General features: G+C 42.8%; 2 long non-coding RNA genes, 2 other non-coding genes and 1 pseudogene across 4 annotated transcripts; all 5 read right to left on the reverse strand.

The window, feature by feature from the left end:
• Positions 1–3,201: 3,201 nt before the first annotated feature.
• On the reverse strand, positions 3,202–5,648 carry LOC117287347. The gene is made up of 3 exons (XR_004518604.1): positions 5,480–5,648; positions 4,673–4,706; positions 3,202–3,441 (listed from the first exon to the last, which is right to left on the reverse strand). It is a non-coding gene; the product is annotated as an uncharacterized LOC117287347 (long non-coding RNA).
• LOC117287406 lies at positions 3,513–3,714 on the reverse strand. The gene has a single exon (XR_004518724.1). It is a non-coding gene; the product is annotated as a small nucleolar RNA SNORA73 family (small nucleolar RNA).
• Positions 4,786–4,975, reverse strand: LOC117287407 (annotated as a pseudogene).
• A 4,372-nt stretch (positions 5,649–10,020) lies between the features above and the next one.
• On the reverse strand, positions 10,021–13,381 carry LOC117287346. Its single transcript, XR_004518603.1, has 3 exons — positions 13,255–13,381; positions 12,154–12,189; positions 10,021–11,132 (listed from the first exon to the last, which is right to left on the reverse strand). It is a non-coding gene; the product is annotated as an uncharacterized LOC117287346 (long non-coding RNA).
• Positions 12,270–12,473, reverse strand: LOC117287405. The gene has a single exon (XR_004518723.1). It is a non-coding gene; the product is annotated as a small nucleolar RNA SNORA73 family (small nucleolar RNA).

Here is a 13,381-nt window from a genome sequence, read left to right on the forward strand (position 1 = left end):
CTCACTGTGGTTGAGACTGCCCTGGAATTCACTATGTAGCCCAGGCTGGTCTCAAACTCGCAGCGATTCTCCTGCCTCAGCCTCCTGAGTGCTGGGATTACAGGTGTGCGCCACAACGCCCAGCCTATATGGACATTTTTATGAATGTTTTTTTAATGAATATTTTCCAACTGAATTTCTTCTGCCATACAGTGCCAACCCCAAAGCATTCCCGTCCCTTCAGTTTCTTACCTCTGTAAGTTTACCTCTGCCTCCATCATGGACTCCCTCTTTTGGATGATATACTATGAAATTTCTCCAAAATCCCCCCCTGCAATCTCTAGTGTCTTTTTGCTGTCTTCCTCTAAAATCTTACATTACTGGGCGTGGGGGCGCACGCTTGTAATCCCAGCACTCAGGAGGCTGAGGCAGGAGGATCACTGTGAGTTTGAGGCCAGCCTGGCCTACATAGTGAGTTCCAGGTCAGTCTCAACTACATAGTGAGACCCTATGAAAAAAGAAAAAAAAAAAAAGAGAAAAAAAATCTTACCTGACTTAGCATAATTGCAAAAAAAAAATTAGCTCTTTTGTAAAACTATAGGTTACATAGAGAAACATCCATGTGTGTCAGCTCACTTACTCCTCACAAAAATCTCATGATGGTTGGGAAATGAGATTAAAGAGGTTAATTTTCTAGGTTTCATCACACAAGTGGTGGAAAGGGATTTGACTCCAGTTCACAGCTGCGTCATCTGCTTTCTTTTGCCAGTACTGGGAATGCAATCCAGGCCTGGCAAATGCTAAGCAGTTACTCTACAAATGAGCTACACACCCAGCCTGGACCATCACTTTTTTTTTTTTTGGTACCAGGGATTGAACTCAGGTCCTTGCACTTGCAAGGCCAGGCCACCAAACCGCTGAGCTAAATCCCCAACCCTATCACTTATTTAATTTAAAAAGTTTTTCTTTTTTTGGTACTGGGGCTTGAACTCAGGGACTTAACACTAAGCTATATCCCCAGCCCTTTTCTAGTTTTTACTTTTGAGATAGGGTCTCACTAAGTCCTAAATTGCTCAGGCTGGACTCAAACTTCTGAGTACTGCGATTATAGGTGAGCACCATCATGCCCAGTTATTTAAAATTTCTAATAGTTTTGAGCCACTATTTTTAATCTGACAGGACAGACCATCTGGGATGGTTGACATCTATCCTAAATTACAACCTTACATCTCTACCTAGAAGACTGAGCATCTCTTTTTGATCTTTTTTTTTTTTTTTTTGGTGCCAGGGACTTAACTCGGGTCCTTGTGCTTGTAAGGCAGGTGCCAGAACCACTGAGCTAAATCCCCAGCCCTTGTTTTTTTGAGACATGGTCTTGCTATGTACTTCAGGCTGGCCTGGAACTCAAAGCAATCCTCTTGCCTCACTCCCCAGTGCTGGGATTACAAGCGTGTGCCACCATGAAAGACTAAAATGAACATCTTAAAAGTTTAGAATAAACTCAGCGGGACATGGTGATGCGTGCCTATAATCCCAGCACTAGGGAGGATGAGGCAGGATCCCTGCTAAGTCAAGGCCAGCATGAACTATGTAGCAAGACCCTGTCTCAAAAAGGAAGTAAAACAAAACCTAAACTAAAACCTAAATACCTTTGTACTTTCCCATGCATCTACATTCCCTCAAATCCTTCCAGTCAATATGCTCCTGAAATGGACAGAGCTTGTCTAGTTCTCTCCTTCCCTGTTCATTTCCTGCCTGAAGCAAAATCCTTCTTGGGGCTGGGAATTTAGCTCAGTGGTTTAGCCACCCGCCTTGCAAGCAAAAGGGCCTTAGTTTGACCTTTGGTACCAAAAACAAAATCCTTCTAGCCTCTGCTCCTCTCCTTTTTTCCCTTTAATTCCACCTTATCTCTAATTTAAATCATGGTTTCCTGTGACTTTTCCCCCGTATTTTCTTGCTTAGAAATCTTAAAAATATTCAGTTGTTTAATGAGCATGTTTAAAATGTTTACTTTTACCAACACATGCTTGCAACAGTCATATCATGGGGAGCTGGTACAAGTGCATAACACAACTTAATTCCTTCCAGATCTCAGGACCTCATGCTTTCAAGGAACTTTTATTTTGCTCTTTATTCACTTTCTAACTCTGCCCTTCCACTTGTGAGGCATGCGGAACCAGAGCAAAAAATCCCTAGCCCCTAACCATGCCATACCTGTTTTTTTTTTTTTTTTGGTACTGGGAACTTTGCATTTGCAGTGCAGGCAGAACCACCGAGCTAAATCCCCAGCCCTGACTTAACTTTATCTCCAGGTGCATCCAGTTCTCTACAACTCATTTATCCTCCTTGATAGCACAGTACTCAATTGTGTGTAAATGTTCATGGAGTATATACCACTTCCAAGATTATAAGCCGTACCGCTACAGATATGCAGGCATCACTAATTCTTTTGGTAAGATACCTAGAATAGCTGAGTCAAATGGAAATACTGTTTTTAGTTTTGGGTTTTTTGAGCCCAGGCTGGCCTTGAACTTGTAGTGATCCTATCTTAACTTCCCATGTGCCACCACCCAATGCAATGAACTTGCTTCATTTGAGAAATCTCCACTGATGGCTACAGTAGTTTTACTACTTTACAATCCCACTAACAATGTAGGTTACTGTCCTCTACCAGCCTCTGCATGTGATTGATTTCCTGATAGCCATTCTTTGAGGTAAGATGGAATCTGTTATTTTAATTTGCATTTCTTTATGGCCAGAGATAGACAAGTTTTGTTTAGTACTGTCCTAAAACCATGCGGCAAATAGCCTAGCTTTTTTTTCCATTTAAAAAGTTTTTGGTACCTGGGATTGAACTCTGAACATTAACATTTCCACATAAAAAGCGCACAAATATGTAATTTTTATTTCAACTCATGAATACATTAGTTTGATATCAGAATTGTGAGGTAATATTTACAGCAGAAAATCCAAACATTTCCCCAAGGACACACATGTAATTCTATGCATTTAGAATCCATTCAAAATCCTAAGCGGTTGTTTGAAATTGCTATCTCCTTGGCAATGGTTTTTGTAAAAAAAAAAAAAAAAAAAAAAGCCAATTTTAACATCAATGACAATTTTCAGCTTTGAAGGCCTCTGAACAGGTAAGTAGTAAATATTTGTTTCTATTATTTTCCTTGTTCTTTTTATTTTTTTTAAAAGTCCTACTCCTTTCAACATTCTTCCTACTTCCCAATAGCACTTGGGAGGCTGAGGCAGGAGGATGCTGAGTTCAAGGCCAGCCTGAACTGTAGGCACCCTTTGTCTCAGAAAGATAAAACCAAGAGACAAATGCAAAAAAACATTATCAGAAAACAACACAAACCCAACGTAACCATTACCAATTTACCAAGTCTCCCTAATTCAAGGAGCCCAAATAAAACCAGGTCCTCTGCAAGTCCAATATGGTTCTTCTTTATCCTGAATGGAAAAACAAAACATTATATTCTTGAAGTTTGTTAACTCAAATTTAAAGCCGTAAGTATACTGGACATTGTTTCCTGCATGGTTTATCTCCTCAGTCATTGCCCAAAGGACTGAGAAGTTGTAGGAATATGCAGGCGCAGACACAAGGCCCAGCTTCTTCTCCAACGTTGTGGAAAGGGACTGTACATCATGGGGCAGAGCCCTATGCTCCCGTAGGCCACCTGGACAGAGCCCGGGGAGAGTGACCTCCCGGGATATCCACGTTGGAATTCCTGGCCTTAGTGCCAAATTGAACTAACAAATTTAAATAAAACAATTTCCCTGGCTTTTCTTGAGTCACTGGAGTCTGTTTTAATACCTACGTATAGAGAAAGAACAAGCTGAACTACACAGCAAGACCCTGTCGGGGCGGGGGGGCATTATTCTTTCCCTATACACTTGCTAGGTGACATAGGGTTCCTCTATTAGATCAACATTACATATGGTTTTAAAGGTCCATGAAAGTTTGACCATCACTGTAGCCATATTTTGACTCTGCTATGTACATTACTCAACAAAGAACCTTGGTGGCAACCCAATTCCGACTCCCCTGGAAATACAAGAGGTATCCTCTGCGGTTTTCCAGTGAATCTTTCCTAACTTCTTCCTTTGGTTCACAACTCCATTCTTTGTTGTAGGAGTACACGAACTGCACCACTTGACACCTGCCAGGTTGAAAACTAGATTTCTCCTATATTAACATGACTAGGGCTGGGGAATTTAGTTCAGTGGTGCTGCCACCCACCTTGCAAGCAGAAGGTCCCAGTTCAATTCCTGGTACCAAAAAAAAGAAAAACAAACAAAAAACCCCGCACAAACTAAACAGCATTTTTGTTTTTCTTTCTTTTCTTGGTACAGGGGAGACTGAATTCAGGCAGGTGGTGGAACCACTGAGCCAATCTCTGGCCCAGCACGTTTCTTAAGACAGAACTCACTATGTAGTCCAGGCTGGCTTCAAACCCATGGCGCTCCTCCTCCCTCCCAGAGGTCGGAGTTGGAGGAAGGGGCCACCACACCCAGCTTTAAAAAGTTTTTAAACGAGACTCACGAAATTATACAGGAAAACAAGGTTGTACATAGATTAAAAACTAGCATTCTGTGCTTATAATGATTAAATAACTCAAAGGTGGAATGCTGACAAGCAAATACTGTTAATCCAAAAACAATACAGTGCAGATTTACTTACCCCACAAAAAGTTATCTTGGATATTCAGTGAATTCTGCAAGAAAAACGCACCAAATAAGGGATTAAAACAAACTTTTCTTAAATGAGGCTGTTATACCAAGACTGAGATCTAGAACTGTTTCCTGCATGGTTTATCTCCTCAGTCATTGCCCAAAGGACTCTGAGAAGTTGTAGGAATATGCAGGCGCAGACACAAGGCCCAGCTTCTTCTCCAACGTTGTGGAAAGGGACTGTACATCATGGGGCAGAAGCGCCACCTGGACAGAGCCCGGGGAGAGTGACCTCCCGGGATATCCACGTTGGACAGTCAGAGCGACTCATGTAACTCACGACTACTCTGAGAAATAATCTAACGTGGTGTAGAGATTTTCCCGGGTATATTATGGTAGATTATCAAGTACCAAAACGCAACCAAAATTCAGCTTCAAGACCAATGAGTCACTATAACATTAAAAGATTAACCAGCACTCAGTGGATGATAATAGCAGAAGCAGAGCCAGAACGTGCACTCATCCATCCGGAATTCAAGCCAAGCAAGCTGGTCGCTAACTACAAAGCCTTAATTTAATCGCGGATGGGGGCCCAAAGTCAAACGCCTGTGTAATTCCATTAGGGTACAAGTGCCTACTACGAGGCAGGAAGAGAAACTACAGAACACGGGAAGAGGAGGCCGTGGACACCTCGGGCCCGTGAGAAACTCCATAACCCAGTACCCGGATCTGTGTAACCACTCCCGCCCTCTCCGCCTCACTAGTATGAAAGGCAACTGAAAATATTTCTTCTAAACCGCCAGATAAGAATACTCACAATAGAGACCACAAGTTCAGGGTGCTGGAAAGACCGAACTACTCCAAAGCACCCAAATTTATAGCTCCTGAGGGGCGCGTAGCTACGCGACGACATGCGCACTCAGCGAATTGGAAATTCGCTAAGGCTGCTGGGACGTACGCAAGTTGAGTCCCACCCCTATGTGGCGTAGAGTATCGCGCGATACCGGAAGCTGCGCGCGGGACTATAGTTAATGGGGTCTTGCAGGATTTTAAATTCTTTAGTCCTTTCGCTCGATCTGTGGGGCTCTATTCTTATATTAATTGGATATGAGTTTTGGAATAAATTTGCAAAATAGGAAAAGACATCCGTAGAAAAAGCCTCAAAGGGGACTATATCTACCCTGTCACACGTGATAAATACGGGACGAGAAATACAGGACTGGAGTGCTAGATGAATTAGCTAAAAAACTGCGCTAGGCGCGGCAAAGGACTGTAAACCAAGCACTAGGGGAGGCTGAGGGAGGAGGATCGCCCTCAGTTCAAGCTAGTCTGGGGGTACATAGTGAGTTCAAAGACAGCCTTAAATGCATGGTGAGACCCTGTCTCAAAAAAAAAATTAAATTTCCTACGTACATCAATATACTTGATCCCACCGAGCTGTAACTTGAAAACTGGTTTAAGTGTGGTACATGAGTGTTGGTTGGTGGTAGGGCACTTGGCTAGTAATGTAAGGGGTTGGTCTGCTGTCCGGCCCTGGGGGGAAAAACAAAAACTGCTTAAAATGGTGTATTATGTGCATTTTACCATACAAAATACAGAAGACCAGACTAATACAAGGATATAGTAAAAAGATGCTGAAGATAACCTGTTGCTTGGCTGGGAGTGGTGGTGTAGCTCAATGTTGAGTACTTCTCAGATGAGGTCCTGGAGCTGGGATTCCAAGAATGTGTCACCACATTTGATGCAAGTGGTAGTACTGTAACTGTGGGATTAGGCAAATGTATGTTAAATTAACTGACAGAGCCAGGATTGTTGGGCTATTCCAACAGAAACCTTCTTTAGGTGTTCCATATATATATATTTTTCTCCCCCAAGTGCCAGGGATCAAACTCAGGACCTTGCGCTTGCAAATATTTTGTTGGGTACTTTGGTATATTTATAGTATTTACTATCAGAGGAGTTCTAAAATATGGAATGATTACCCAGAACTGTAACCCCAGCACTCTGGGAGCGGATGCAGGAAGAACGCAACTTAATAATTACTTAGCCAAACCCAAGTCAAATGGAGATGTAGATCAGTGGGACGGCACTGATTAAAAAAGAAAACAAACAAAAAATAACATTCTTAGCCCTTCTTGAGATAGTGTGTTTCATTGAATTGCTCAGGTGGGCTTGAGTTTGTCATCTTTTTTTTAAGAGTAGGAAAATTTATTAGGGAATAGGAATAGCTCCTGAGAGACAGGAGGGAAGCTGAATGGGTTGCTCTGTCATCCTCCTCAGTAGATGGGTAACAGGTGTCCGCCACCTTGGCCAGCTATTTAAAAACTATTTAGCAGGTTTTCACTCCTTGTGTGAAGTTGGTATATGTACATAACACACCTTGGCATGCTCCTGCCAGCTCACTGGAGGTACAGTACATGCATGACTGTTCCATGACCGTCCCAATGGGATAGTCTTGTGTTTACTATTTGTGGTTCAGAGCTGCCTGGCAGGGACACATACAGATTTAAGCCTTGTTATGAACGTGTTAATTCCCTTTTTCGTTTCCTCCTTGCCCTCCATCTCTTGATCCCCTTCCTATTTGAGAAAAGATGTTTCTACTTCCTAATTTGCTTTATTTGTAACTTGTTTTTTGTTTTGTTTTTTTGTATTAGGGATCAAACTCAGGACCTCGCGCTTGTAAGGCAGGTGAGGTGCCAATGAGCTAAATCCTCGGCACTATATAACTTGTGTTTCTCATGTAATAGTCCAGCTATTTTCACCCTGTGAGCATGTACCACTTTAATATTATGTGTCAAGGAAAGGATAAAGTACTTTCTGCATAAAAAATATAGTGGTTCACTCTGCACTACTGTTAACTAAAGTGCAATTTTAGCTGGCATGGTGATGCATGCCTTGTAATTCCAGCACTCCGGAGGCTGAGGCAGGAGAATTGCCACCAAATTCGAGGTCAGCCTGGACTACATAGCAAGACCCTGTCTCAAACAAAAAAATGCCAATTTCATCACAGAATAACTTACCTGAGGATGGCTGGCATTTTCTCCAACTATGTATCTACATTAGACTGTCATGTTAAAAGGAACATACATCAGTGCAGCCGGGTATCCACATGGGCGGAGTTGCTGCAGATCCTCTCCCCTCCCCTGCAGAACACAGGGAACTAGGGGAACCGTGAACCCCATTGTGGAGAACCTGTCTCCTCATATCCGTTCAGTGCACAAGGTGACAACACTGACAGTCGACTCACCAGATGGCATCAAGGACACCCCCCCACACCCCCTGGTGAGGAGGACCGCATAGTCCAATGGGGCACCGTGAAGAGCACTGGGGACCCCTACGTTTTGACTGAAACAACTTTCCCGTCTCCCCACCAAGGCCCACTTCCTGAGATGTTCCACATGAACCTGGGCACCAGTAGGGGTGCGGGGCAGGCCAAGCGCCAGGGTCTCCACAGCCTCCTCAGTGACCTGGCTGCTCCTGCCACCTCTAGGGTCCCAGAAGTATGTGCAGGAGTGTGACAAGAAGCTGGCAACCAAGAGATAGATGGACAAGAAGTGGGCCCTGCAGAGGCTGCAGGACTCTGCTCCCCTTCCCTTGTCTAGAAGTTAAACTATGGCTAGGTGGGCTAGGGGCACTAGATTCTGTATGTCGTTTTCTACATAAACTTGAAAAAGCAGGGCCGGGGATTTAGCTTTGTGGTTCTGCTGCTGTCAAGTGCAGGGAACCAAGTTTGATCCTTGGTACAAAAAAAAAAAAAAAAAAAAAAAAAAAGTGCCTGGAAAAAAAACATTGAACACAGGAGATTGAAGGATATTTATTAAACCACAAATTAGATATGAGCAAAAAATGCAAAGCAAGGACGCTCTTCTGTTCATGGAAAACATGCTGGTAGCCAGTGCTTGGGCTTTCACAAGGCTTCCACTGTGACTTCACTCACACCATGAAATAGGTTAACTTTAGACTCAAGTGAATGATAAACAGGAGGAAGCCCAGCACTCTGGGAGGCTGGGGCAAGAGTTACAAGTTGTAGCCTAGCCTAAGCAATTTAGGGAGACAATGGTCTCAAATTAAAAAGGGTTGGGGACAAGGCCATAACTCTGTGCAAAAAGCCCAGGGTTCATTTCCTAGTCCTTGAGAAAAAAAGATTTCCACTTTAAGAATGAGGAAAGTTGCTGGGCATGGTGGCTCACGCCTGTAATCCCAGCACTCAGGAGGCTGAGGCAGGAGGATTGCTGTGAGTTTGAGACCACCCTGGGCTACACAGTGAGTTCCAGTCAGCCTCAACTACATAGTGAGACCCTGTCTCAAAAAAACAAAACAAAACAAAAAATGAGGAAAGAGGAACAGAGAAGGAAAGTTGTTCCAGGCCACACAAACATAAACAACAAAAAACCAGGAGGCAGAAAACTGAGCACACTAGCTGTCCAAAGCAAAGTCTCCTAACCCCTAAAGCAGTGATGGTAACCTTTTAGAGCTTTCCAGTGATACAGACTGCTGTGGAATGCATGCTATAGGTTTGCCACCTCTGCCCTCAAGTCAGTTTTCCCACACAGTGTAGTGGTAGGATGTGCAATTGTACTCAAACTTGACTTCTCATTCAATATCCATGACCAATCACCTATCAGTAATTATCCCCATGATACCCCCAAATCCACTGTAAGTTGCTTTACCTCTGAATCAAAACAATTAAATAGTAGTTTGGCCGAAGCCCTCGCCACATTTCTACATAAAGGAACAACACACACACACACACACACACACACACACACACACACACACACAGTAATCTTTATTTCAATTCATTGAGTACTCAGTTTGATTTGAAATGCCAAATATAGTTCATGTGCAGTTTACTCATTTAAAAACACAGCTAGTTTCGTTTGGTAACCACCATCTCGAGAATGGTGGAAAAGCCAAATACGAGAAATTTCAACTTGGCAGGACTTTTCTGGGTGCTAGAGATTGAGGCAAAGACCAGGAGCCATGCTTCTACCTTTTAATTGATCTGCCCATGCCCAGAGCCTTAAATTCTTATACACTCCAAAGCATAAGGTCCTAGGTTCAATCCCTGGTACTTCCCCACAAAAAAAGAAAAAAAAAATTAGCTCAGTGCTGCTGCTGCCTGCCTCAAAAGCACAAGGACCCAAGTTCGATTGATCTCTGGTACAAAAAAAAAAAGGAGAGAGATACTCAGGGAAGCTGAGGCAGAAGAATCAAATGCCTTTGAGCCCAGCCTGGGTAACTCAGCAAGAGCCTGAAGCAATTCTTTCTTGTGTTTCACTATGTAGTGAGACTGATCTGGAACTCACTATGCAGCTCAGGCTGGTCTCGAACTCACAGCGATCTTCCTACCTCAGCCTCCCGAGTGCTGGGATTACAGGCGTGCGCCACTATGGCTGGCCTCTCTTGTGTCTTTAGTTGTGTGTGCTGGCTACCTTTGTAATCTTAATCTACTGAAAATGTTTACCTTTCAGTCATTTTGACTTTGGGGAAGAACAAGAATTTGCAGTGTCAGATCCAGTAAGGAAGAAACAGAAATTGCTGTATCAAGTGACACATGGCATGAATTGCCACAGTGATGAAGGATAAACCCATTTCTCAGGCTGTCTTCACAAGTCATTTTGTAAATGCTCTAATAAACTCTTGTAATTTTCAAGGCTCCTGGTTACAAACTCAAATCCCACAATTCCATCAAGGTCGAAAAACAGAGTATCACCTTGATGTTGGATCTTGACTGATGTGCTGTTCTTACACAGGGCGACCTGGGTGATTTCCACTGAAAACTGGGAATCTTGGTCTCCGCACCATAATCACAGACTCAAGTTTCTGTCCCCTGATGACATTTACTAAAATGATGGAACCTGAAATGGTACAGTGCACAGCTCCAAAGAGAATTACAAATGAATGTTGCTTTGGTTAGCAGTCAAGAGTGGGACAAATTTGGTACTCTCCTTATATTCAAATGTTAAAATGCTTTGAATGGAACAGACCTTCAGATCCTCCAAATTGTCCGTAAGTCAACTGTAGTTTGATCTCATCATTTCACTCATTCTTTCAATCTTTTTTTGGGTTTTTGATGTTGAAGGACATTCTTTTTGTCTTCAACTGATTCACAGCCATTACGAAATTGTTCAAACCACTCAGAAACTGTCTCCATAGTCACTGCACCATCACCATACACTAATTTTAACATCTCATGTGTTTCTTTAGCAGTTTTTTGTAGTTTGAAACAAAACTCCACGTTGATGCGTTGTTCGTGATCCATTATTTACAGAAGAGTCGAAAACACCTTTTCTCAACTGTAGCTCACTGAACAAGTTAAAAAAACTTGTCACACTGTAAAGTTCCACAAACTACTTCTTGTATTGAGAATCTCTTCCTTTCTCTTAGATGGGACTTACCAGCAGCATTCACTGTATTTTTGAACACGTCTTCCAGGTGAATGGCCAAATCCAGTGTGGTTCTCCTTTCTCCTCAATGAAAAGAAACAAGATTATATTCTGGAATTTTGCAGTTTTTTGTTTTGTTTTTGAGGCATTGTTTTGTTGAACAGTTCAGGCTGCCTTGAACTCACTTATAGTCCAGGATGGCCTCAAACTTGTGGCAATCCTTCTGCCTCAGCCTCCCAAGTGCTGGGATTACAGGCATGTGCCACCACGCCCAGCTAAATTTTTTTTTGTACTGGGTTATCAGGACCTTGCGCTTGAAAGTCAGCCACAGCGCCACTAAGCTAAATCCCTGGCCTTGTAATCTAGTCTTAGTTTACTAGACATGTCCTGCATGGTTTATCTCCTCAGTCATTTCCCAAAGGACTCTGAGAAGCTTCCTGGGAAGCTGGACTGACAAATATAACATTCCCAAACATTACCCCTTAAAACATCCTCAGCAGCTTTTTTTTTGCCGAGGGGGGGGGCGGTGTACTGCCGATCAAACTCCAGACCTAGCGCTTGTGAAGCAGGCAGCACCACCACAGAGATAAATCCCCAGCCCCTCACAAAGTTTTCTTATCTAAACAGGTAACAAGAAACCCTGTTAAGAGTTTCTAGGGTTAGAGTTATGGTTTACTCCATGCTCTACTCAACAGTTATTTATTGGTAACAGTTGCAGTGTAGCTCTCCTGTACACAGCCCAGAAATATGCTATTTACATGACTGAGGTTAAAGCTCTGTAATTGTGACCCTGGTCAAATCACCCTATCTTCTGTTTTTAATCCTCTCACTTTTTCTTCTAATACTAGAAATGGAACCTGGAATGCTCTACCACTGAGCTACATTCAGCACCTTTTTAGTTAACTAATTCTCTCCTCAACCACATAAGTATGTAAGAAATATTTTAGTATGCTATTTTATTGATGGAGCCAAGTTTGTATGTGGATAGAAGTAGCGTTCTGTGCATACAATTAAGTGTCTCATGTAGAGCTTGACAAGTTAGAATAAGGATCACCTGACAAATACTCTTAATCCTAAAAAAATTCAGTGCTGATTTACTTACCCACCAAAAAAAGTTATCTGGAATCATCAGTGAATTCTGAAAGAAAAATGATGCACCGAGAGATTAAAACAAATTTTTCTTAAATGAGGCTGTTATATCCAGACTTCAAGATCTAGGACTGTTTCCTGCATGGTTTATCTCCTCAGTCATTGCCCAAAGGACTCTGAGAAGTTGTAGGAATATGCAGGCGCAGACACAAGGCCCAGCTTCTTCTCCAACGTTGTGGAAAGGGACTGTACATCATGGGGCAGAGCCCTATGCTCCCGTAGGCCACCTGGACAGAGCCCGGGGAGAGTGACCTCCCGGGATATCCACGTTGGACAGTCAGAGCAACTCGTATAATTTACAGGTGAGTGCATTGAGAAATAATTTTATGTAAAGGATAGCGACTTTCCTGGGATATAGTACAATCAATCATTAAACCCAATAAATGCAAGCTGGACATCAAATTATCAGAAGTTTAATTTTCAAGCCAGGATGATGGTACATTTCTGTCATCAGCTACAATTCTTGGAGGCTGAGGCGTAAGGATCACGGTTAAAGCCTAGCCTGAGAAACTTAGTCTTAAAAAAGAACAAAAAAGGGCTTGAGACATAGGCAAATGGCCTGGAATTCAATACCACAGGGTAACTCTCAGCAAGCTTATCTAGAAACTTAAGTGTGATATTACTACTCAGCGGAAGGTAATGGCAAAAACAGAGCTAACTTGCTCACCCACCGTAAATTCAAGCATAGAGTTGTTATATCACCCGAATTATAAAGTGTTAATTTTTTAATCGCGGAAGCCCAGTAATACGTGTGTGCAAATCCATTCGACATATACCCTCTAGGAAGCAGTACATCTATTATTTCAGCATCCTGGAGGATGAGGTAGGACGTCCCGCAGGCGCTTGGACAGCCAAGGGAGCGATCCTTTAACGGCCACATCCGGCTCAGACTCCACTTAAACCTAATTAGTATGGACGCCCCTGAAGGAATCTGTTCTAAATAACCCCCTCAGGAAAGGCTGGTTGTTAATACCTGCAGCAGACAAACCAGGCAGGTAAAAACACTTAAGTAGGAAGGAACATGAGATGCACTTTGGCAAGTAAAAACACTCACCTAAATTAGAAGGAACATAAGATATCCTTTGTTTGAAAGATACAACGAGCCTGAAGCAGCCATACTTATACCTTACGAAGGGTCCGGAAGTCACGGAATTTCTAACGCGCCTACGCAGTGACATGCG

Source organism: Fukomys damarensis, unplaced genomic scaffold (genome assembly GCF_012274545.1).
Source record: "Fukomys damarensis isolate Sample0158 unplaced genomic scaffold, DMR_v1.0_HiC HiC_scaffold_23, whole genome shotgun sequence".
NCBI classification, from domain to species: Eukaryota; Metazoa; Chordata; class Mammalia; order Rodentia; family Bathyergidae; genus Fukomys; species Fukomys damarensis.